General features: G+C 35.3%; 1 long non-coding RNA gene across 1 annotated transcript in view; it reads left to right on the top strand.

The window, feature by feature from the left end:
- The window catches only part of LOC124376074, a 30,791-nt gene extending 12,335 nt beyond the window's left edge, over positions 1-18,456 (top strand). The window contains exon 2 of the long non-coding RNA XR_006923769.1: positions 17,184-18,456. This is a non-coding gene — a long non-coding RNA (uncharacterized LOC124376074). The remainder of the gene's footprint in view (positions 1-17,183) is intronic.
- The last annotated feature ends 3,991 nt before the right edge of the window (positions 18,457-22,447 follow it).

Raw genomic sequence — 22,447 nt, 5'->3', positions numbered from 1 at the left:
CCATTGATGCCTTTTTTTAAGTAAGCAGGCTTATATGCAATATACACTAAACTCTCAGTCCTGAATCATTAAAATGTGCTAAAGCAAATAAATGAGTATATTCATCAATAAATATAATTAGATAATTAATAAATAAGAAATAAGAAACGTAACCCTCTCCGTGCAACACGCAGTCTCACGTGTAAAACAAACCGCATGTGCCGTCATTGATTCGCCTCTAGAGGCCGCTCTCGTAATGAAAGCGGACTGGAAGCCGGAAAAACTAGCTGTATGGATTTTTGCCTCTAGCGATATTTCCAGCAATCAACTAACGGTGCCCCGACCTCAGTTAATAGCTAAAAGAGATTTGAGTAAATGAGTAAAACATATATTTATATGTCCATGTTTTATAAGTACTGTACATTTTCATGGTACAAAAACTAAAGGTACAGTTTTGCCTCTGATTGTTACATAGCAGTGACACTAGACACTCCTTCCAAGAATAAATCCAAACACAAAGCTTTCGATCTCCTCCCAACTAAATTATCAGCCTAAAGCTTCACTGGATGACGAATAACCTTGCGGCATTCGTGCCCGGTACGAGTGCCAGAACCCACACAGTGTAAAAGCCAGAGGTGGTAGGATAGTGGTGGTAGGTGGTGCGGGTGGTTCAGGCAAAAATGGGTTTGGAAGAAAAGAAAAGAGTGTTTAGACTTGCTGTTTTAATACCAGCTTTAGACAAATACAAGTGGATGAATGCACATGTGCGTGAACTAGGACAACAATAGAGCAAGAGTCTTGAACTACGCCACACACACACACACACACACACACACACACACACACACACACACACACAAACTCATAATTCACCAATTTTATTTCTTGTTCTGCAAAGCTCTAATTCTGTAAAGCAGTGTTTAATGTGCTGGATAGATACAGTTAATAATCTAAAGGGATTTGGCCCAAAAGAAGTCTCCTGCACACCTAATGGGAACACTAGTGACATTTCCCCACTGTAGCTATTGATGTTTATTCTCAGCACTCATTACTAATTTAGACCATGTGTCTCCAACCTTTTGTATGCTACCGACCAGCTTCATATTGAAAATATTTTCACAGACCGGCTGATGGGGTTTGTGTGTGGGAAAGACATTTATCTTCAAACACATGGAACATATAAACTCGTAGTGGCATCATGTTAAAGAACAATAATCAACAACATAAAGCGAAGTTCCTGTCACCACCTCAAATCTTTCAACATCAGTATGTTCTGAGGTGTCTTGTTACACCCAGGTGCCAATATTAGACATTTCTTTAAAAAAAATATTAATGATGTACATTTGATCCATTTACAGTTACATTCAATATTGTAAATGCAATGGGATCGAACCACATTGTGAGTAACAGTGTTTATAATATAAAGTGCATCAGAACAAAAGTTGTTCCACATGTTTATTCGACCTCATTAAAGTAATAGTTTTGGAAAAAGTCAGAAAATATAACAGCTAGGTCCTAATTTGATGCTTTACGCTCTAACTACAGAAAATCAGTGGACCATGAGAGATCTATTATTTCACTGTTGTGCTTGTTTCAGGCTCCAAAAAAGCAATTCCCTTCTTCCATGTCTATTACATCCAGCCCAAATTGAGGATAATAAAGTATTTTGTGTCAGATATTAAATAAAATCCCCAGATTCCATTTGCCTCTTGTTTCATTTCAATACCGTGGAACTTGGAAACGATTCTTTGCTTTCGCTAAGGTTTATGTCCTTGGCTGTAGAATTTGCAATGTAAAACTGATCTTATGTTTAGATCTGGCTAAGTGTTTGAAGTAAATGGGATTAAATCCGACAACATAACCCTAGTGTGGACAGATGGAAACGAAATGGTTGTTCTCTGTAGATTTCCTAGCAAACAGCTTTTTCCATTTCGACTGTAGTAATTTTATTTAGAAGCAATTTTGCTCTTCGGATGCCATTTGTTTGCACTTACGTGTTAGCGGACAGTAAATGTTTTCTGATAACTGATAAGCTGAAATGATTTATAGTTTAAAGATAGATTTCCACTTCCTAAACTTGCCCGAAACCGTGACAGTGTAAGCTCATGCGCATCTCCATTCATGATTAAACATGACTGTCGATTCTGTTCCCATTTTCACATGTAGTGAATTTACACCCACACACATCAATCATGTATTTATTCATTCATAAATTAGTTTTCATCTGTGATATAAACACGTTGTTCATTTGCATTCATTTTTCTCACATGTAGGGCATGTGACTTTTTTACCATGTGGTTTTATTACATGAAAACATGATGTCAGGTCAGTATTAAGGTATAACATGTCAAAGCATAATCACATATTAGTCATATGTTTACATGTAGGAAAAAAAAAGACATGATGACACATGAAGTCAGTATTCTACAATTCTCACACATTTTAAAATGAAGCTTTTATTATATGGATATTTTTCTTATTTGTTGTGTGTGTGTGTGTGTGTGTGTGTGTGTGTGTTTGCGTCTTCCTTATACTACCTTATTCTTCTTTATACTTCCTTATACAAAACTCACAAGAATTTCTTTCTGGTGCAAATTTTTTGTTTGCAATTATGACATACCATTGCATAATAGTCCAAACAGCTTGCTTAAGACCAAAAACAACTCGAACCCCCTTGTGTCACTTTCACAAAATGCAAACAACTCCCAGTGTGCAGAAGACCCTTATGGAATAAACAAAACAATGCTGTTGGTTTTGGGTGGGAAGCAATGTGAGAAATAAAAATAATAAAAGATGCCTTTAATGCTACCTCCTGTGGTTAACTCTGCATGACGGTAAACAAAACACAGGTAGAGTATTTAGCAGACACGATTTACTTTCATCTCACTGCCACTTCCTTTGCGCGCTCTTATAACCGAGACACTTTATTTCTGTTGTGGACATCGCAGGAGGCTTTTGTCTCAGTTAAACATGCCATTCAGACACACATTCATTAGCCACTCTGTATCATTTTTGCATACATATTGCTACTGCAATACTGAAAAGACCCCTTGGTGTGTTTGCAGAGATTGTAAATATTCTGGTCAAGAAATCTTGTTCTGCTTTCAGCTCTGTTCTTCAGGGGGTGGGAATACTTTTTAATGCATTCTGAGTTATTTTACACATTTAAAGTGTTGGATTCTCATACTAAATGTGGCCAAAGTAAAAAAAAAGAAAAAAATAACGATTTGGGTGTATGACTGTGTCGTGTATTTACGTGCCAAATATACGAACCCAGAAGGAGTGTACGTTTCGGAACGTTTTTTTTTTTTTTCGAGTATGGCCCTTCATGATGTCACGAGGGGTGGAATTCCTTGTATGGGAACTTCTTCATGAAGATTGTGCGCACACATGCGCACCCATCACCGTGCTTCATTATTTTATAGAAGTCGTCAAAGCACTGCACAGGACTTGCTCGAGAAGAACATTTTCAAAGAAGTGTGTTTTTGAATGCGAACCTTGTTTAGTGCTTACCATATAGACACGTTTTGCTGAAGTCGGCATTGCCGCTGTCATTCTCGAAGTTCAATTTTAGACTCAGAATTCGATTCTAGATCATATCTAGATATTCTAGATCATATGTACAGCTGGATCTGATTGTTCGCCAGAGTTCATTTAAGACTATAAAACCTTTGTTCCCATTTAATATATAGTGACGTCACAGCGTGTAGAAGCGTAAAGCTGTACATTTTATTCAGAAATCTGATTAAACTGAAGTCTCTTTAAAGAAATTAAGGATGCAATACTACTCAACAGCTACTCAAGATTAACATGAGATTGATTGAAGCTGTGTCTTGTGCCCCCTTTCATTTTGTCTCTTACGAACAAATAATTATTACTCTTTTTAAAATCTATTTAAACTTAAAAAAAAAAAGTCAATCAAATGTATTTATCCCTAACACAAGATCAGCGATCAATAAACATAATATCATCACATTCAATTTCATGTAGACATTTTGCTTTATTTTTGCATTTTCCCTTGTGAGTTGTATCTATTATATAAATCATACTTTTGTTGTCATATATAGTGGTGTTTATAATGTGAGCAGGATGAGTGACTCATACCTCCGTTTCATGAAGCCTTTTCATTTAAATGAATAAATAAAAAAATAATTGAAGTCAGTGCTACACAAAATATTTTCCTTATGTAGTTTAGTCAGTCAAATCTATGAATGCCTTACACAGTATTGTTACACTGTGAGCTTCATAAATAGCCTTTTTGCGTTCCCATTGTTTTGTCTAACTTATTCTGATACACTGTATAGACAAAAGTTTCTGGACACCTGACCATAAGATTCCATTTCATATTGACTCTACATCTGCTGTTATAATATCCCCCACTTCACTGTGAAAATGTTCCACTAGATTTTGGATTGCGCTTGTGGAGATTTGTTCTCATTCAGTGTAGGTGAGGTGAGGAGGCCTGATGTGCAGTCAGTGTTCACGTTCATCCAATCGGTGTTTAATAGGGTTGAGGTCAGAGCTCTATGGCAGGAGATCTTTCACTCTAACACAAGCATATTTACATGGAGCTGGCTTTGTACAATTGGATCCCACTACATGTGTGGAGTTTTGACATTGGACCTCCTGGAGTGTTTAAAGGCTCTGGCATGGAGAAGCTGATGCTGGATCTGTGATGATCACAAATGTTGAGCTCAGTAGCTCCTACTTTTATACCAAAGACTGTAGAAAGAACATTTACTTATAATCTTATACTCCAGTGCTCATGTTAGTTCTCACTCTCCAGTGTTCTGTATTGTTGAAAGATTTATGATCAAACTCTTGATGTCACCCAAATGAAGATGGGTTCCCCTTTTGAGTCTGGTTCCTCTCAAGGTTTCTTCCGCATACCATCTAAGGGAGTTTTTCCTTGCCACAGTCACCATGGATTGATCATCAAGGGATAAATGTACACCATTCACCTTGACTGTTGATTTCTGTAAAACTGCTTTGAGACAATGTCTGCTGTGAAAAGCGCTATAGAAATAAACTTGACTTGACTTGACTTGACTTGACACAGGGGGTATTGCCATGCTGGAACAGGTTTGGGTGTCCTAGTTCAAGTGTAGGGAAAATATCATACTTCAGTATCGAGAGACGTCCTGTACAATTGTGTTTACAGCTTACAGCTGTTACAGAACCACATATGGCTGGAAAAGCCAGATGTACCAATACTTTTATCCATATAGTGTATTATTAAAAAAATAATTTATATTAAAATCTTAAAAAAAAAAAAAATGACATTGTTCCCCTTCATTACTTACACATTCTGTGTTTGTTCGATTGGATTTCCTGAAAAACAGAACACTACGGAAAAACAGAGTGGGGAGAAATATCACATTTGAATTCTTCTGTCAGGGCATTTATAAAGTGTTTTATGATTCTAATTAAGATTAACAATTGCCCATGAAAAAAGAACAATATCCCCAGAACAAGTTTTTTTTTTTAATTTCCTTTCCATTTTGAAGGAACTTTAGGGTTGGAGAATATCAGAGCATAATTATGGTGTGTCTTTAGGCACAGATGATCTCGGCAGAATAATTTCACTTACACTTACACGCCTCCATGTGCTTACCGAATATTACAGTCATTGCAATATTATATTTGACACTCCTTTTTTCTTGATTTTGTCTTTTTCAATCGATAACTTTTACACTGTCAATAAGTATTGAGTTACAAGAGGATCTCAGAGACATTTTTGCACCTGGCTGTTCTGATCTACTGTTCACTGCATATCAATGCACTAGTGACCTACTTCTTTTAGACTTTATAGCAAAGTATTTTTATTCAAATGTTGAAAAACTTGTCCCATGCAAACAAGAAATATAAAAAAATATAAATCGAGATAGATAGAAGAAAGGCAACAGAGGTCGGCGTTTTGTGTGATATAATGATTCATGTTCAAGTAGGACATTTCCTCCATTTTTTATCAAATATTATATGGGTGATTTTGAACATTTCAAGCGTGAACATAAAATAATGAGTATCCTGTTGCATGCAGAATTATCTAAATTGCACATAGCTATTAGTGCCATTCTCATTACCCTTAACTGATTGTGGTTACCATAGTGGGCATAGAAAACACATAAACAGATTAAGTAAAGTGCAGATGTGATGGCACTCAGTGATCACTTCTCAGGTCTCAAATATATTACCTCTCAAAGCAATATTACGTTTCAGCACGTTTTCTAGCTGATATTTATCTCGTTATGTCGGCATAAAAGCAAAAATATCTTGTGAGCTCATTTAGAACATTGTACAAAACGGATTAAAGATAATAACCATAGCAAAATTATTAGATGTTTGCTAGACACTTTTATGTTGAGACTTTACAGAACTGCCCAGCAGGGGTGCTCTAATCATGCTGGGATTTGAACTCACGACCTTCTAGTCATTGGGGCAGAATCTCCATCACTCGGTTTGTAAAATCCTGTAAAAAAAAAAAAAAGCAATATTTTTGCATACTTTTTTATGCTAAATTATACATATATGTATAGCTCTTGTGTGAATGCATGAAAATATTTATCAGGATGAGAACTCAAATAATTTATTAACTGGGTATATGTATTAATATGAGACATCGACTAAACTTCTGCTTTTGTTCTTAATTTCCACTTCAGTGTTTGACATGTTGGCATTCAGAGATGCTTTTATGTGTACCAGAGCTGTAAAGAGTGGTTATTGAGTTTCTCCAGCCTTCCTGTTATGCACTCTGTTATGTGATAAGTGGTAGCTCAGTGGTTAAAACACTTGATTTCTGATCAAAAGATTGTAAGTTAAAATCCCAGCACCAACATGTTGATTCTATTGGGCCCTTGAACAAGGTCCTTTAATGAAGTGCTCAGTTGTATAAATAAGGTAAGTCGCTCTGGAAAAGGGCGTTGGCCAAATGGCGTAAATGTTATCTTAAAACGTTTTGGCTAATGTCCTCTAACTTTTCTATTACATCACTAAGACAATTCTGCCGACAGATATTAGGTGCTAAACCATCATGCCATGAGTCAGAGTCACTGAGTGACATCGTTTTCCTCACGATAAACCGTAAACATTGTCATAAAACAGCTATAGAGTAAATGGAATAAGAAAATGATTAAAATAAAAAAAAAAGAATAAATGTTTTACCATTGCAATACTGCCACATGATTGGTTAATTGAATACTCACATTCTTATACTTCCTAGCTGGCGTTGTGCAAAATATGCAAATTAATACATGTACAATACAATCTACGCAAAATGCCATCATACAGTAGGTTAAGAACATAAAACCATAGCATCATAAACAGATTTCCAGTTTGTTCCTGCTGTATGTTATATCAGAATGTGGTCATGCTGTGGCCTGGTTGCATCATCCATTTATCGATTGTGGGCTTGAGTCGTTCCCATTAATGTCATTATAATGGAATCGTGTATAGATGAGATAGAAATATGAGTCCCTAATTACCACAATGAGCTATGACACATGGGCATGAACTCAACGTAACCTGAGAGTATCCTAATCCCCTCAACATGACCTTTCCAGAGTCTATTAGGAAGGACTGATCATTATTTACACACTAATGCAATTCCTTTTTTTCTGGCATTCTGTATTAATAGTCAGAGCAACAACTGACACAAAAACTTGAATGACAGATATGCATAAACGGATGAAGAAACTTTTTCTGTAAGGAGACTTTATTTAAATATTTGGAAGGAGTCTCCAGTAACAGTCAAAAGTAAAACTGTAACTACGGTTGACCTCTATGGGAAAGTCTTCGGGACAGGCAAGACAAGATGCATTGTATGTTTTGTTCACTTTAAAGAGATGCAAAAAAAATAGGGGGTTGTGATGGAACAATGGTTTATATCCACTGTCACATAAATGAACAACAATGAACTTGTTTTGTTGGTTGTTCCAGAACATTAAATGTAAGAGGGGCACTTGTGCTACCACTGAATATTTGTATGTCATATTCCGAGTTATGATGCAACACATAAAAAAAATCTCAGTTTGCCATAAATGTAATAGAATAGGAAAACGGAAAGTCAGAGAAAAAAAAAATATTATTTTTATACATCGCCACTTTACTGAACATTATTCTATAAAAGGCCAGTAAGACTAACAGTCTAATTCGGTTACATGTAATCTTTTTTTAACAGATTATAAATGTATTAGTAGCTGTTGGAGCCACTAGGATGTGGATGTGGTATTAAATAGAAAAGTGTTTACAATTTTGCATTCACTTGAACTTGGAAACCCAAACCTGTTCCAGCATGGCAATACCCCTGTGCACAAAGTGAGCTCCGTGAAGATCTGGTTTACATGCTTTGGAGAGAAAGATGTCGTGGCCTGCTATAGAGCTCTGATCTTAACCCTACTAAACACCTTTGGGATAAATTTGAACACTGACTGCACCCCAAGTTCCTCACCTACATCAGTACCTGCCTTTTGTAATACCCTTGTGGCTGATGAACACAAATATCCATAAGCAAACTCAAAAATCTAGTGGAAGATTTTCCCAGAAGAGTGGAGGAAATTATAAGAGCAAATTAGGACTAAATGTGGAATGCGATGCTCAAAAATCACATACCGTACTTACGACCAGGTGACCCAATACTTTTGTAAATATAGTGTGTAAAAAAAGTTAAGCATAGGCCTTATATTACAGCATATACATTCTTGAATCAATGCTGGTATAGGAAATTACCCAACTACTTCTTATTAAATTTGAGTAAATTTTATTACATTTTAGTCACATTCACACATTGGATTTTAAAGGTGATTAGATTTAGATAACTGTTTTATTTTTTTCTAACACTATCATACAATGTTTGGGAATGCACTCATCATATCTAACATCATCATATAAACAACATATAAAAATTTATTGTGATAAGCCTCTGCTGTATGATCGATAAAAACTAGGAAATGACAAAATGAAGAGAAAATGGTGTTAAGATCCATAAAAGCAGCCTGGATGTTCTACAGTGAAGTTTAACTTCTGCCATATGCAAGCAAGATCAGTGTTTTACAGTCTAAACTCACTATAAATCAACCATATTCTTTATTTTTTATACCACAGTGCTGATAAACAATTGATTCGATAGTAGTTGGGTAATTTCCTATACCAGCAGCTCTGACAGTATTATTAGTACTGTTAGTTATTTTTAGTAGTAGTAGTGTAAAGCACATAGTAAAGAGGTACTGTGAAGGCATTATTAGAAACAACAGGTTTATATTGATGTGCTTGTTCTTGTACGCTATTGTTTATACAGAAACAGCACACCGAGAGGAATTTGTGACAGATGCTCCACATCATGTTAGGCTGTCATATCATAAAAGCTCGAACAGATGCAACTGCACTTTAGGCAGTATTTACTGTAAACAAATCCAAAATGCAAAGTCCAAATTAGATAAAGAGTCAAGAGTCAGCAAACAACATATTCAAGAGGATCCAGAGACATGTAACTATTATCAGAAGAAACGCTCACTGCAAGATTGCAAGCATGACTTGGTAAAGTCTGAGAATTAAACATACAGAGCTATTTTGCTTTGCAATGTTTTATTCAATTTAATTCATTTTAATTGTGTAGCACTTTAAACAATGGACATTGTCTCAAAGCAACTTTACACAGATTAAACAATAATAAAAGTATTTATATAGAAGTTCGTTCCTTATAATTGTAAGTTTGTCCCTATGAATGAATGTCCTTTTAATGGTCAACAAGGCAGTGTTTATGTAATTGTGAATAGATGTGTCTCATTACAAGCTGGAGGACTGTAAGTGTCTGAATGTGTTTGTGTTTCAGGAGTTGTAGTCCATGGCGGCCATGTCTTTAGGCCATGTGGGTTGCAAATGCTGTGGATTGAGTTCTCAATGGAGAAAATTGAACAATTTTAGAAAATCCTGCTGATATTTCTAAAGAAAAGTGTATAAATGGTGATATAGTGTTGATGTTTTTTTTGTAAGGAGTTGTTTTACAATTTATGGAAGGAGTATCCAGCATCAGTACAGAGTACCTGCACTTTCTCAGTAACATAACATTGTTTTTTCTTCAAGAATGTGGAAAAAAGATGCTGTTGAGAAAATAACTATTTATAGCTGCAATAACATAAGTGATAACTTCTGCTGAAGCTGTTAACTATAAACTGATACAAAATAGAATTATGTGATTTTTTTTACAGATATTTAACTGCAGTTGTTGGCAAATAGCTTTGGTATTATAGTACCATTATATTCAGTCTGTGCTGTTTTAGTCCAATAAACTGTAACTCCTTTTTCACCCGCTCAAATTACATCAATATGATATTATAATTTTTTTCTATTACAGCAGGGTTTTAGTTCTTACTTTTAAGATGGGAAAGGTACTGGAAATTTAAAAAGATTATTGGTGTTAATAATGTCCTTTTAAATGAAATCTTCATTGAACATATTTTTTGCGAACCTGATATGTATTTATAATGCATATAATAATTTTGTACAAACATACAGTAGAAAACTCCGCCCCCAAATCTATAATTGCGATACGTGTCAAACAAAATGCTGACTTTGGACTTTTTTACCTTGTAATTTCCTCTTGATGTGTGTTTTAATCTTCTTTTCATGTACCATTTAGTAGAAGGTAAAGTCATTTTAATCAGAAGATCAAAATATTTTCAATGAACTTTGTTTTAGCAAATCGAACCCTGTTGACTAAACCTTGTTCAGGACAAAGGAACGATTTTAATCAGAGCATGTTTTCCTTCTCAAACTTTATATTCTTCCTATTATTTGTCAAAATGATGTTCCTGGATAATGAATCAAAAACTGGAGCTCCGTTTGTTCGTGTTCGGGATTGTTCGAAAAAGCACTCAAAAACTAGAGTGGATTTGCCATTTGTAATAAACTAACTGGATTAATCAGGTTAATCCATCTTTATTTCCTCTGTGGCACTCAATCACATTTATCACTGTTCAAGGACGTGTCAGTCGAATTTATACTCGGAAATATGATCTTGTGCTGGATATAGGATTGAATAATACGTGTCAAAAAGAATGATTACGATAAGAATAGTAATTAAGTCGATGATGATTATCATTTGTAACATTTCTATCGCTAAAATACCCGTTATACAAACAATTTAACAAACAAAAGCCTAATGTACATAGTCATTAAACTCCTTTTCATCACATCATGGGCTCATTTATGAGAATTACTGAAAGGAGATAAAGCTGCATGCTAGTCATAATATTCTCTGTATGTTCATTAACATTCTGCAAAAAAAATAATCATAAGCAGGAAATGAGTTAAAACATAATTGACATTAATCTGAATACACAGTGGTATGGAGTGGGGGGAGAGGAATGTGTTTGTAAGACTGTAAAGGAAAACCAATAAAAGAAGTTAAATATAATGAATATACAGTGGGCTGAAATGTTCCTTTTTTATTTTATAGCTTGTATTGGATAATGTTACTTTGCTTTAACGTACTGTAGGTTTTACAAAAAAAAAAAAAAAAAAACAATTTCCTGAAACTATAGAGAAGGAAAATATGTTTTTAAATATTTATTCAATATATATAATGTATATTATATACAGTACAGACCAAAAGTTTGGACACACCTTCTCATTCGAGAGTTTTCTTTATTTTCATGACTATGAAAATTGTAGATTCACACAGAAGGCATCAAAACTATGAATTAACACGTGGTATTATATATGGAATTATATACATAACAAAAAAGTGTAAAACAACTGAAAAATGTCATATTCTAGGTTCTTCAAAGTAGCCACCTTTTGCTTTGATTACTGCTTTGCACACTCTTGGCATTCTCTTGATGAGCTTCAAGAGGTAGTCACCTGAAATGCTCTTCCAACAGTCTTGAAGGAGTTCCCCGAGAGATGCTTGGTACTTGTTGGCCCTTTTGCCTTCACTCTGCGGTCCAGCTCACCCCTAAACCATCTCGATTGGGTTCAGGTCCGGTGACTGTGGAGGCCAGGTCATCTGGCGCAGCACCCCATCACTCTCCTTCTTGGTCAAATAGCCCTTGATGCCTTCAGTGTGACTCTACAATTTTCATAGTCATGAAAATAAAGAAAACTCTTTGAATGAGGAGGTGTGTACAAACTTTTGGTCTGTACTGTGTTTATATATATATATTATTTTTTTAAATATGTGGAATGTGTGGACATTTTCTTGAGGCCAAACAGACTGAACACCTCGAAACACAAACGTTTTCTTGTTAAACTATAAACGTTCCATGATACAAAGCAGTAGAGTATCTAGTTCTCTGTATTGAGATGTGAAATGTATCACTTCTCAAGCTTGACCCTTTTAGATTAAAGTACTCAATTGGGCATTTTGTTTTACTACTCAGTACAATTGAGAGGCCACATGGCTGTTTAATCCTCTCTGTATATAAATATATAATATAAATATAAATATATAATATAACTATTTATCAAATAGAAATTGTTCATATTTTTTGGGACAAAGAATATATTTTGTTCTGTTATTTATGTTCTGGGAATTCACATAGCCATCCATTAAAAGGTTATTTTGAGAGTGGTTTTGCGATGGTGTGCAGTGTAATTTCTCCTTGCTTGCTCCTCCCTGCCACCGTGATGCTGAGTCAATGACTTTATCCCCTATATCTGGGCCCTGGGACTCAAAGAATAAGGCATTTACCGTAATTTGATTTCCAGAAGTCACTCATTTTTCCCCCTTTCCAGCAGAAGTCATTAAAAGGTAATCTAATTTCTGGCAGCCTACTGTACGTCTGTCCTTTAGTGACAAAACGTCTGTCTCTAAATTGTATCACAGCCTGGACACATCTGACAATATCAACAAAGATCAGGTTTCTTATCTGCTCTGTTGGACTTCAGGACTAAGGATTAACAAGTACATTGCATTGTCGTGAAGATCTAAATAAGATCTACATCTAAATAAAGTGGTTAGTAGTGAACAGAGAGGATTAAACAGCCATGTGGCCTCTCAATTGTACTGAGTAGTAAAACAAAATGCCCAATTGAGTACTTTAATCTAAAAGGGTCAAGCTTGAGAAGTGATACATTTCACATCTCAATACAGAGAACTAGATACTCTACTGCTTTGTATCATGGAACGTTTATAGTTTAACAAGAAAACGTTTGTGTTTCGAGGTGTTCAGTCTGTTTGGCCTCAAGAAAATGTCCACACATTCCACATATTTAAAAAAATAATATATATATAAACACAGTACAGACCAAAAGTTTGGACACACCTTCTCATTCAAAGAGTTTTCTTTATTTTCATGTCTATAAAAATTGTAGAGTCACACTGAAGGCATCAAGGGCTATTTGACCAAGAAGGAGAGTGATAGGGTGCTGCGCCAGATGACCTGGCCTCCACAGTCACCGGACCTGAACCCAATCGAGATGGTTTAGGGGTGAGCTGGACCGCAGAGTGAAGGCAAAAGGGCCAACAAGTGCCAAGCATCTCTCGGGGAACTCCTTCAAGACTGTTGGAAGACCATTTCAGGTGACTACCTCTTGAAGCTCATCAAGAGAATGCCAAGAGTGTGCAAAGCAGTAATCAAAGCAAAAGGTGGCTACTTTGAAGAACCTAGAATATGACATTTTTCAGTTGTTTCACACTTTTTTGTTACGTATATAATTCCATATATAATTCCACATGTGTTAATTCATAGTTTTGATGCCTTCAGTGTGAATCTACAATTTTCATAGTCATGAAAATAAAGAAAACTCTTTGAATGAGAAGGTGTGTATATATATATATATATATATATATATATATATATATATATATATATATATATATATATATATATATAATTTATACAATTATTTTGGATCAATAAACCTACAAAATAGATATTTATTAAAAGTTTCTTTCTTTTTACATTTTTATATATACAGTATATATTCAAACATGACATTGAAATGTCTTGTCTTTGGAGAGTTTTGTATTCTGTATTGATATGACCTGACAGGAGCTGCTGTAATCTTGTAGCAACTGCACTATCATACTCCAGAAAGCAACCTTTTTTTTCCTTCTGTTATTTGTTGAGATTTTTCTGACAGTTGCCAAACTATGACCAATCCCCCTTTACATACAGTACAAACCACATGCAGCACTAAAACAGCTCGGACAGATAATACCAAGAATAACACTAACGTGGTCCATTTAGATGATCTCCTACTTTTGAAACGTCTTTGTCCTTAGTAACACTTTGCATAACGAATTCATTTAGAACTGGCGCAAGACATTCCACATCGGCCATCAGCAACACTAGAGTAATGTAAGATGTTGTATCCGACTCTGCAGGACTCGGATGTGGCTCGGAAGCTCGATTACGCTCTGCTCTGCGCAATAAAATAGATATATTCATTTATTCTAAGCCAGTGAGACGAAAACAGTGTTATGATTTGTGCTAACAGCCCCTTTGCTGTCTCTACTCATGCCATATCAATGAAACATGGTGCAACGGGTTTAGATAGCAAAGTTTTGCTCTTTAAAAGTAAAGAAAGGGGAAAAAACACAATTGTGCACTATTCTCCGTGGTCTTATTAAGCATGGTCATCGATCATAGCCTGCGGGTCATTAAATATTCCTCTGTTGATATCTGAGATATACGAGGTCGGTGGAAAAAAGGTCTGAAAATCCGTGAGCTAGCAAGCCAGAAACGCTCCTTTATTTCCTGAAAGAGCTTTTTAATGGAAAGATGGAGTGAGGGTTATTAGCGGAAAAGCAGAGAGAGAATGCTGATGATAGCTAAACACTTCTGGCCTTTTGGGTCAAGAATTATGCAGATACATACACGTACGTGTTTTTGTTTATTCAGTGAATACAACATATACATGCTACTGTTTGTCACAACTTCAGGCATCTCTTTCTCACACACACACACACACACACTCATAAAGGGACTAAATCCTGTTGCAGCACCACTGAGCACTGCGGCTGTTGTAAATATAAGGTCAGACTTCAGCGTTGTCTTTATGGTGAAGGCTGCAGAAAGAGGAGTAAAGGAAAGCAAAGGGAAGCCTGAGTGCACTTCTTTAATGGAGGAGAAAGGAGGCGTAACCACCTGATCGCCTCACTAATGGCTTTTCACCGTCCAGATGGAGAAATCAGCTTTTCTCCACACAATTTTTCCTCCCAATAGGTTTTGTTTTACTGACCATCAGCCCATTACACTGGGGAGACAATCACTTAAGGACTTAAAAGCACTTTTTTCCCTCCTTCTGCACATCATGCACGTTTTTTCCACACTCTTTTTGTCCCAATGCACACAATTTACTCGCTTTCCTTACAACATATTTAACATGCCTCCCATGTGATTTTGTCAGGTGCTGATAAACATGTGAACGGTCAAGAGAAATGGATTTTATGCATTTGAACTTTATTACAATTATAAATAAAGTATTATTTATATACTACTTCACTAGTTCATATACAGGTCAATATTCAACATGAATTATATGGATAAAAGTATTGTTCTGACCACCTGACTTTTCCAGCCAAATGTGGTTCTTTTCCCAAACGGGAAAAAAAAAAGTTGGAGGCACACAATTGTATAGGATGTCTTTGGATGCATTGTAGCATCAAATTTTCCAGACACTTGAACTAGGAGAGCATCTTCCTGCGGTCTAAAGAGACACCAATTCCCTGTGTTCCCTGCCAGATTGTCTCGTCAGCTCCCTGCTTTTTCGAGACCTTCCAGCTCTCGTTTTTTCCCTTTCATATTTCTTTGTTTTCAGTTTTGGATCTCCATTTTTTCTCGGACTCGCGCCTTTGCCCCTTGGACTCGGATTCTTTGTTTTTGACGACTCTTGGATCTCTGACTAATTGCGGACTTCTCTCTCGATTTTCAGGCCATTTTCCCAGTGCTCTCCTTCATCCCCAGACACTCAATGCCTTTAGTTTCGACTTTTAGTATTTCCAAGTGCTCGTAAGTTTTTGTTTCATGTGCTTTCCATTTTGGATAGTCTGCATTCCCCTGCCTCGTCTTATTAAAGAAAATCATGATGATGTTCAAAATCATCCTTCGACATCCTGCATTTAGTTTATTTCACTCTGTTCCTGACAGGAGTGGAAGATCTCCTGCTATAGAGCTCTGATCTAAAAACAATTGAACACCTTTGGGATGAATTATAACTTTGCACCCCAGGCTTCCTTACCTCACCTACATCAGTACCTGACTCTACTAACACCTTTGAGCACAAATGTCCATTTTGTCTTTATTGTGTAGATGTATGGTGGCCTGGGAAAATACTTTCAGTTCAAGAATGTTCCAGAACAATATAACAAAACTAATTGTTTTCCCAATCTGCCAGAAATATATGCACATATTGGCAAAGGTGGAACAATTTTCTACTTAAGTAAAAGTTACTATTACTGTTCAATTAAATTTTACGGAAGTATTTAAGTAAAGAAAAAGTAAAAAGTATCTCATTTAAAATGTACTCAGTAAAAAGTAACTTATTTTTAATGCTTATTTTTAACAAGTGGATGTAAACTACTTGATTGAAGGAACACCTTTACAAATGAGAGTGCAATTACAAAAATGTATCAAATAAAATGTAAAATGTGAAGTCAATAAATAACATCTGTTATAATGGCGTCTATTATAATGAGAGAAATCGCAAATGCAGATTAAGAATTCTGACAGTAAACACCAACAAATTTCGATACAACACTTTCAGCTTGGTCTGAATCACTGGCGTCTGTTTTTCTTATCTTTCCTGTGAGTTTAACGTTTTTTCTCCACTCATCGAACAATCAGTGAGATAGGTTTCAAGGTGTGTTTTTTTTCCCTTGCATTATTATTATTATTATTATTTTACTCCAATGGATCTGATTTAAAATGTAGTTAAGTACAATACTTAAAAGAACATACTTAAGTAAAAGTAAAATTAGAAATTAAAACACTACCTAATTACAGTAACGCGAGCGAATGTAATGTGTTACTTTCCAATCTGCATATTGGCAATTTAGTTACACAAACAGATGCAGGATATTTGATTTACATTTTGTTTATGCTTCTTTGTATAGAAATGTAGAGTGTTTTTGCTATTAACTTTAAAACCATGTTTGCACTTAAAAATATTACATTAATAGAATCTGACATTTAGTTCTCTCTCTCTCTCTCTCTCTCTCTCTCTCTCTCTCTCTCTCTCTCTCTCTCTCTCTCTCCTCTTTCCAGACTGCAGATTTACAGTGTTGTAAACATAACGTGACAGTGGCTATTGGATTCTCGCTCAGGAGAGTGTGGAGTCTGATTAGTTATGTAAAACCGAACATATGGTCTTCAACCCATCACTGCAGCACAGGAATAAACGGACCACTTGAAGTTTTTTCGTTTCTAATCAGCCACAGTGTCCATGCACCTTACATAATTCAAATATTTATCTACAGGTTTGCTATATTGGTTATGTAATGCTGTTCTGCATTAGCTCGCTATTCTCTGGGCCATTTTCTGTTTAGCAAGAAGCACTCCAAGCAGAAAAGTTTGACATTTTAATATTTTAATATTGCATTACAGCTGGTGGACTGGAGACGTTTTAGTTTGACTGTGAAAGTATAACAGATTTGAAAATGATGTTTTATTGAATTTTTTTCAAAATTGAAATAATTAGTGATTGATTATTTCTACCAATTACAAAACAAATTTTACTTAATGATGAACATATGCATATTAATTCAATATTTATTTATTAAGTTTCAAATGAGGACAATTATTTTGAAGATTATTTATTTGCTAAATTATTTGAATTTAATGTGAACCTCGTTAGGACTAATTATCATGAAGACAGAAAGAAAAAATAATAATAATACGTGGTGTTTAAGTGTTTAAAATGAACAGGTTGGGAAGAAGAAATCGATTTAACACCGATTGTAGTTATTATGCCGAGACATTTGGTGTCTGCTGCATCTGCTTTTACTTGAACCGGCGCTACTAGGCTAATGTACATGATGTATAATGTAAGTGAAACTTAAAGCTTTAAATTTAGCCTTGAACAAATCGGCAAAAAAATATATATTATTAGTGCTGAGTGTGTCTCATTTAGCTCTAGAGGTTAAGTTTAAAGTTTTTGCTTCATGTATAATGTAAAATGGAGTTATTGTAGTAACCAATGGTCTTAAGCTTAAGCTACAAACTTGTCTTAAAAGTTTTAACCACATTTGAGTTTCGATCTTGTTTTATTGATGATGTGCGGAAATTCATTGGTTTGTTTTGCTGTGAATGACCAGGGAGGGAAAGTATACCAGCCCTCCTACTCCGATAACATGGCCAGTTTTAGTCTCTTGAACTTGTGGACATTGATGGTGGTGACATCGGGATTCAAACTGGCAAATTCTAGACAATAACATTGTTTTAAAGCTTAGTATTGAAATCTACGCATTTCATTAAAACATTTTGCCGCCGTGTTCTGAATATAGTAAAATAGATAAAAAAATAAAAAACATTGAATCAATCAATCAATCAAACTGAGTTTCTCAACAATAACAGCTGTTTTTTTTAAGAAACACCATATTTTTCTTGCTTGTCCTCTTGACTTCTTGGCACTCTGATCTTCTTAGCCAGAATAATACTAATTCTCAATGCTAATCTTTTAGGATAATCTCTAGTAAAGAAAAAAGAATCACAAGTATTATTCATTTGGAAATTGTATTAAACATATGGGAATCACATTGTACCTGTCTTATATATGACATTGAATATTGTGTCATATAAACTGATGTGTATCCTAGCTTGTTAAATAAATAAATAGCATACTCATTGTTAAGTGTGTTACTAGTGACTAGAACAACTGGTGCTATAAATCATAAGAATAATTCAATTATTGGCATTTTATTGTGGTTCCATTCATTAATCTCTTTCCTCATTCATTTAATGAGATTTGTGAGATCATAAAAGGACACAGCACCCAACTGGAACTAAGAAGCATCTAGAACAGTACAGTAAATCATTGACTGCGGTGGTTTTGTTTACTTGTCCATTTTTAATGAGGTTGGTAAGAAAGTTGAGGTTGATAAAAACAAAACAAAGCTTCACTAAACTGTAGGAAAATGTACACATCGAGACAATTAGCTTTCATAATGAACTGATTCTTGCGCTTTGTTTGCGAGTGTTTGCGTTGCATGCAGTTTGAAGGAAATGGTATCATTTAAATTAGTTTGCTTATACACGTTTGCTAAAACAAACAGCAAGACCAATCAGGCCATTGCGGTCATCATTATTCGTGCGATCTTGTACACAATATGTGTATGAAATGGATTGTGGAGTAGTGTATACTTTTAGCTGACCAAAAGATGTTTATTTTAATTCATCCCAAAGGTTTTTAGTAGGGTTGAGGTTAAAACTTTTTAGCAGGAATCTCAAGATCTTCCTGCACAGGGGTGCTGTAATGCAGAACCAGCTTTGGGTCTCCTAGTTTAAGTCCCTAGAGGGAGTAATTTAATGCAACCGCATCCAAAGAACTACAAATGGCTGGAAAATATAGGTGTCCGGACACTTTGTCCATAAAAGGCAGTAACATAGTAACATTTTAACACAATTAAATTATTTTTAAATATATACTAAATGCTAAACTCTGATCTAAGCAGAAGAGCCACAGCATCTGTAGTTGAATTTGTATTCATAAACAGATGGGTTTTCTGCAGTGGTCCTCTCATTACCTCAAAAAGCTCATTTCGGCATTTTTCCCACGAATAGTGATTTTTGGAGTTCGGTCTCTGCTAATTTCCGAGAACACGAATTCTAATTAGAGTGCGCTCATGCTCTTCTCCCACTCTTCAGGCTAATTGGTGACATTGCAGCTTGTTTTAGCCCAATTACTCTCCTCCTCTCTCTTCACTGATTAGCAATCATCTTTCACTCTTTTCTATTTATCCTCTCATTTCCAGCTTGGGGCATTTAGCAATCCAAAATGAGTGAGTGAACTGCAGTAACTTCTCAAAGTCTTATCAGCTGGGACGTTCATATTAGCAGTCCGGGTGCTAGTCGATGAATGTTGAACGATTTTAATTTGACGCCGTTCCTCCTCTACCTTCATTCGCTCCTACTCGCTCTTTAATGGAGGCTTTTTCCCTGAGGTCTATTAGAAGGAAAGAAAAAAAGATTGTTCTCGAATTACAGCTGATAAACATGGATCATTTATATACACCGAGCGCATTACTGAAACGAAGATTGCATGGTTATGGCAGAGTATTGAGAAGGAATGAGTGTTCGTGGGTGTTCTCGAAGCTAGTTTTGATTTAAAAAAAAAGACAAAAACAAACATTACTTTACTAATTAGTCAAAACAATATTGAGATAAAAATAAATGTGTTATGTCTTGTGATGACTCTGCTATGAACTGCAATGATGTACTGTCTACTGAGTATACATCATATCAACAATGTCACAAAAACTGCACACACCAAAATGTATTATTTCTCACACCAATTTCAGAATAAAATGCATTGAAAGTACATTGTGTTAAAATAATAGGCAATAAAACGTGACCTGCCATGATGCTGCTAGTTATTTTCATAAATGTTTTTATTAAAGAATGATATGTAATGCAATTAGTTTACAGTTATATTTATTTCCTAATATTTACAGTGACAAGGGATTTTATTAAGGATGGAATAGAAGATAAGATCATGACTAAGACCGTGTGTTTAATATGGACATGAGATCCTTTCTTTCTACTTCACAAGGGTTTGAGCTTTATGTAAGCCAGTACATGGAGATCACAGGCTGACTAACTGAATCTTCTTGAACACACTGAGGCAGAAAAAGCCATCACAGCACTTCTCATTAGCTTTCACACTTCCCTTGGTTTAACGTGGTTGGAGTCTGACTAATTAGCTTCTTCCTCTTATCCGTTAACCATCTTGTTAGAAATAAATTACCCTCCTCAGCAAAAGGTCTAATAAATATCTGAATCGTTTTGAAAACGTCTGGTCCTCTTGACTGAACTAATATTATACTATATTCCGTGTGCTAATCATTTCAGCCCTTGGAAAGATATGTATATTTGGACCTACACTTATAGAATAATTCAAGCATTTTTTTATAATAAATTAACTAAACAGTTAAAGCCTTGAATAATCATAATCATAAGTCATAACCAACATTTAAATGTCATCATACTTAAACAGCTCCACATGCTTTTTATTCTTATATGGCCTCACAAAGCTCAGATTGCCTTTGTAGCATGAAACCATGAAACCAAAAAAACATTTTTTGTGCAGGAATTCCTAGCATGAATTCCATAAGGCTAAATGTTTGTATTGTACTGTAGTGCAGAACAGTTGGCATAGCCTTGGGTGTCTATTGCCATTCTTATTCTGGACAACGTTTGACTCTTAACTGGGTTCATGAGCCACAATCTGTTTTACTGCACCGTCTTTTGACCTTAAAGCATATGCTTTGCATTCAAATCTGTAGGTAAGCATTTAATAATCAACAGTGAAGCAGATATTGTATTGTGGATCTGTATTGTGGATTAAAAGAAAATAAGTGGTAAAACTATATCCAATTTCAGACAATTAAAAACAAAAAAACATGTACTTGCAAGTAGTTTCAAATTTTGACGTATTGAAATGTGCAGGTAATCACATGGGGTATAAAAATAGAGCAATAAGGCCATGCTTTTAATAAAGAAGTACTATATTTCAAAACAAAACTAATCTTAGACACTATATGAAGAAAATGTATGTAGCAATCTGAACAGCTCTACAAAATCCATTTCATAGGTTTATTTGTTCCCCCAAAATAAAGCCACCTCTGTTTTTGAACATCGTGCAAATGTCAGCAGCCTGGCAGGCAAACATTTTTTTTTTTAATGACGGGTGTGTGACGATAAACACTGCCATTTTCCTTCATTACCCGTCCACACAAACCAATTAATTCCGACACAAATGGAATCTAACAGAGTGATGTATCGCTGAAAGCATTAACAGATGCCATGCTCTTTCCTTCCTTTGCTTTTTTCCAATTCTTTTGTTATTTAACAGGGCTACAAACGCACCACTGTAAAATGAAACATGCAAATGGCAAGCATGAAAGCGCAATCATAGAGCTTTTTCAAAACACAATGTAATAATCTGTGTCTTTTTAATGGAGAGCCTGGTATCTTTGTTGCACCGTGCCGGATTTTACTTTTTGGCGCCTCTCTCGGTTCAACAATTTCAGAGTTGGTGTTTGCATCCTCATTAAATATGTACATGTGATCTGAATAATGGTGTTTAATCAAAATTAGGAAGTTTCTTTCTCATGTACACTGATGCCATTTTTTAAAGGAACGTTACAATGAGATTTGATATGAATAGGTTAAGCACAACATCTGTAAAAGGAGTCATGTGTGTAATGTTTTTACCGAATTTAAAGGGCTCCTATGTATACTGACATTGACAGGACTTTTTCCAACCTCCATTTTCCATAATACAAGAAGAAGGTACTTTTCTTATTCAACAG

This window comes from Silurus meridionalis, chromosome 2 (genome assembly GCF_014805685.1).
Source record: "Silurus meridionalis isolate SWU-2019-XX chromosome 2, ASM1480568v1, whole genome shotgun sequence".
In the NCBI taxonomy this organism is placed as follows: domain Eukaryota; kingdom Metazoa; phylum Chordata; class Actinopteri; order Siluriformes; family Siluridae; genus Silurus; species Silurus meridionalis.
Note: the sequence above shows the minus strand (reverse complement) of the source record. Positions and strands in the feature narration are given on the sequence as shown.